The sequence below is a fragment of the Alosa sapidissima genome, chromosome 11 (assembly GCF_018492685.1).
Source record: "Alosa sapidissima isolate fAloSap1 chromosome 11, fAloSap1.pri, whole genome shotgun sequence".
Classification (NCBI taxonomy): domain Eukaryota; kingdom Metazoa; phylum Chordata; class Actinopteri; order Clupeiformes; family Clupeidae; genus Alosa; species Alosa sapidissima.
The window spans coordinates 23,592,089-23,596,870 of NC_055967.1; the positions used below are offsets into that span (position 1 = coordinate 23,592,089).

At 43.9% G+C, this 4,782-nt stretch overlaps 1 long non-coding RNA gene across 1 annotated transcript; it reads left to right on the forward strand.

Annotated features, from left to right (window-relative positions):
* Window positions 1-1,109: 1,109 nt before the first annotated feature.
* Window positions 1,110-4,153, forward strand: LOC121723771. Its single transcript, XR_006035030.1, has 2 exons — window positions 1,110-1,289; window positions 2,457-4,153. It is a non-coding gene; the product is annotated as an uncharacterized LOC121723771 (long non-coding RNA).
* Window positions 4,154-4,782: the final 629 nt, after the last annotated feature.

The window sequence follows — 4,782 nt, forward strand, 5'->3', positions numbered from 1 at the left end:
TGCAAAATCGGGTGCGTTGAGAAGTTTCAGGTTGGCCGTCGTCACGGGAGGAAGGTCGAGCTCGTTCCGGACTGGGAAATAAAGGGGAGACGCGCTTAACGCCAGTAGAGTCAACACAAACACACACGCATACACAGGCAAAGGCAGGGCTACTTTCCTGTAACGTGTGGGATTGAGAGCGTTGTTTGGGGTCTTTCCAATTCCTTCTGCCGACGGATGTTAAGGGGGTCGCGACCTCGCCGGCAGGCGTTCAAATCAGTGTGATCGGTGCGTCCTTCGTCCCATGCAGATCCACGGTGCTTCTTTTTATGCAGTCGCTGCACCAATCCTCGTTGTTCGTTGATCACTTAATTATTTTGGCCAGCTGTAAAGAATGGCTCACAGCCAACCATGGTAATCACCCCAATTCAGTCCTGTCCCACCCCCCGCATAGTTCAATGTTACACACACACACACACACAAAACCATCAACCCATCTAGAGTCCAATTTATATGAAGTTCATGTAGGCTTATGGTCATACAGTCTTAGCAATGCATCCACCCTCTACATAAACACACATGATTCACATGCACACACACATGCAAACTCACAAACAAATGCACACACACACATATACTGTACACACTCACACATACACACACTTACTAGCATCACCTTCACCATGACGAGATCTGGGAAAGAATGAAGTGTGGTTATTGTAGAGATCCATGCAAAAGGCAGAAGGGGTTTAGGGTTTAGGGTTAATGAGGTCAGCACAACCATACACACACACACACACACAAACACACACACACACAGAGAGCTGCCACTCACATTCCAACTTATTTATTACTGACCGTCATGTGGATCACTTCATCATTTGTATAGCGCATTTCGTGCAACTCAATTCAGTGTGCTTTACAATGGACACAGAAAAACAAATCAGTCATACAAAACTGAATAAAAAGTGTAAAGGAATTGTGTGGATCACTTCTGAGGGAATTTCCCTGTGAAATAATAGTGTGGATCACTTTTATTACTGTTTTTGCTTTCACTTTCCCACTGCCACGTAACCGCTTCTTCTCCACTCTCTCTTGAGTTTCACTTTACTTTTAGTGTGTGTGGGTGAAGGGATGGGTGTGTTAGTGTGGAGGAAGAGTGTGGATGCATAGAGTGTGTCTGTGTGTGTGTGTATGTGCATGTAAGTAGGAGGAGTTAAGGGGTGTGTGTGTGTGTGTGTATGTCAAGTAAGCCTCTCCGTTCTCTCTGCTTCAGTCCTCCCTTGCTGTTCTGCCAGTCAGTCATCATGGTAAGAAGTGCATTCATTACTGAACCTGTTGTATTGAGTTTAGTTTAGCACTAGAATACTCATGTTCAATAGCATAGTAGTGCTGGAAAATATGGCCTCACTGGAGACCTTTGCATAGAAGTTTGCATATGGCAATCTGACTGTTTAGGGCTTCTTTTCATGGGTCATAATCTTTATCTGACGCCTGACGTGGTCTATTTGCATGCAATACTGAATGCTATAAGGCCAACATCTGAAGATTTGTGTGACCAATTCTGAAGTAGTACCAATTCTGCAGTCTGTATTCTTAATGAGTGTTGTGTTTTCTGTCTCCTGTATGCTTTTTGTGCCTTCTGTGTTATTGTTAGTGTTTGTTAGATATTATATATTTGGGGCAGCCTTGGCCTTGGCCTCCGGGATTAGTGTGTGCTTCACCTCACTGTGTGCTGAGTGTGTTTCACTAATTCACGGATTGGGATAAATGCAGAGACCAAGTTTCCCTCACGGGATCAAAACAGTATACTTATACTTATAGTGTTGAATGTAATATGTAGTATTATTCAATCTTGTCTGTAGCCTTACTGAGTACTTTTTATGTAGTCCTGTCATGTATTATGTTTAGTTCACTCCTAGTATGACCAGTCTACAACTGGTCTTCAATACAGCTGTATCTACAGTATAACTGTTCTTTAACAGAGCTCTATCGACGACTCTAGTCTTTAAAGGATATGGCACCACCTAGTGGCACAATGTGTGCAATCCATACCTTATAAAAACAATAACTAGTAATTATTGGACAAAATAAATAGTAATTATTGGACAAAAAGAGTTTTTCTGAAGTACAATGAAGTAACAATATTGTCATGTCCAACATTTCTGCAAAATGTCTGCAGTAAAGTGCAGTACTATGTAGTGCAATGCAGTGCTTTCAAGTCATGTTTAATTTCCTGCATATGAAATGCAAATGATTGCTCCAAAATTATAGTTTTGATACTCAGAAAACCTCAGTTTTGACATTTGAAGCAGAGCAGTAATTTTTTGTATGTAATGGCTTATGTGATTTTAAGAAATCTAGGATTAGTACTTTGTTGTCTGGTTTTGCTGAACTTGTATTCTAAGCTCAGTGCTTCTGTTGACGTAGCTGTAAAAGTAATGGTGGCATTTTAATGCCAAATCCCCTGTGTGCAGGCAACTGAGGAGGACGAGGACGAAGATGATGATGATGATGACAACAATGAATGGTGTCTTTGACGACAGTTTGGTGGTGAATCTCCACTCCTAAGGGTGGAGTACTGGGCCCTGTTCCCTTCCTACTTCCTACATCCTCCAACTTCACTTCCTCTTCCTACTTCTGACTTCCTATTCCCTCTTCCTGTTTCTTACACCCAAACTCCCTCCTTCTCATTCCGCTCCCCTTCCTTTGGGAACAGAGTCCAGTGGGCAGAAGAGATAAACCAATAGATACCAACGACAGACACATCTCCTTGGAAACCAGTGGCAACTCCAAGAAATAAAGAAATGAAGAGGACAAAGGTCAGCTCCCCAGCCAGAAGAGGAGGAGTTATCTCCATCCGTCTGACCTAGGGAAGCATGTCTCTCCGACGCCTGACCCAGACAAGGATATCTCTCTGCCTGGCCCAGCGAAGGATGCCTCTCCATCTGACCCAGGGAAGGAAATCTCTCAGCCTGACCCAGGGAAGGATGTCTCCCTTGAGAAGCTACAGGACGTTTCTTCTGAGAAGCTCCAGATGGCTCCTGAGAAGCTCAAGGACATCTCTCCTGAGAAGCTCCAGAATGTCTCCTGAGAAGCTCCAGGACGTCTCTCCTGAGAAGCTCCAGAATGTCCCCTGAGAAGCTCTCACTCTGTGGGCCCACAGGATGGCCCGCGCAGAAGACGAACAAGACGGCACCTTTACGGAGACAAACAGAGTGATGGGCATGCATGCTTTTGGACAGTTTGCAGATGTGCTTATGCAGACGAGTAGTCTTGAGTAGATAGATAGATAGCCTTTATGTCGCCTGTGCAATGGAGTTGAAGTAGACTAATTGCAGTAATATTTGTAATTAGTAGTCTCCTCCTGCGTCCAAAAGAAAGCACATCCCTTGTGTATTAGTGAAATGTATAATGTGAAAGTCACAGGATCACTGTAATGGTTTTGCAAGTGGACCACAGTGAGGGACAGGAGGCGGGTCATGATCCGACCTGCCACACCCACCCACTAGCTACACTTTGTTGCAGGGGCTGCCTGGATCGACTTGTACAATACACACAACACACACTCTCATCTCCATTAGTGTGGATACAGATGTAGCATATCTAAAGCTACATCCTAGTCTAATGGAAAGAAATGTATATGATTATGATTATGACATTTATATGATTATGATTATTAAATATACATTTGTAATGTGCATTTATATCAATGCACATAAACCAATACATGACGGCCAGACATATATGCTACTTTATTCAAAGCTACATTCTGGTCTAATGGAAAGAAATGTATATGATTATGACATTTATATGATTATTACATATACTTTGCAATGTGCATTTATATTAATGTACATGAACCAATACATGACTGCCACACATGTATGTAAACTCGAATATAGCGCATAGAACACAGTGTCTGTAGTGCTATGTGCTCTTGCATCTATTGGACAACCTCTTTTACTTGGTTGTGTGGAGGGGAACCTGTCACGGCATTGTCAGTCAGCGAGCATTATAGCAGCTTTATATGTTTGTGCGTATTGCTGTGAGGACAGACGGGGTGCTCCCTGTTCTGTCCGTGTCTGTCCAGCTGTATGACATGTCTGATAGGGCCACACGGAAACTCCCCATAATAATAATAATACTAAATAAAAAAACATCTGACCCCTTATCTTCTTTCTGCCATTCTCTGACGGTGATGTGTGTGTGTGTGTGTGTGTGAGTGAGTGAGCACTCACTGGAGCTTTTAACAGCTGTCAGAGATGACAGTGTGGCCTCAGTTGTCCTTCTCTGACTGTTCATGGACCGAAAAACCTGCTATAGATCTATTCTGGTTCTCTTACATACAGATAAACTTCATAGCAGCTAAACAGCCAAGCAACAAAGCTGAGCAACTAATTGTCACCTTTTGACGTTACGTACTGTAGGCAACATGAGGCTGAGATAAAAGCATGAAATGCGTCAGCGTCTGAAAGAGACAATTGCGGCCAGGCCAGGCCAGGCTGAGGGTGTTGTGACAGGGTCCTGGCCAGGCCAGGCCAGGCTGAGGGTGTTGTGACAGGGTCCTGGGGAGGAGGGGGGTGGGGGATCAGCACCATTGTGCTTGCATGGGCTTATATAATGCAGCTTACTGTGATGTGTGAATGTGTTTATTGCACAGCGCTTATGACAGCTAATAAGGCTTAAGCACCCACAGATGGGTCAGAGCCACAGTGTGCACACTCTGCAACACACACTCAGACGCAGACGACACACACACACACACACACACACACACACACACACACTCAGAGCGGGATG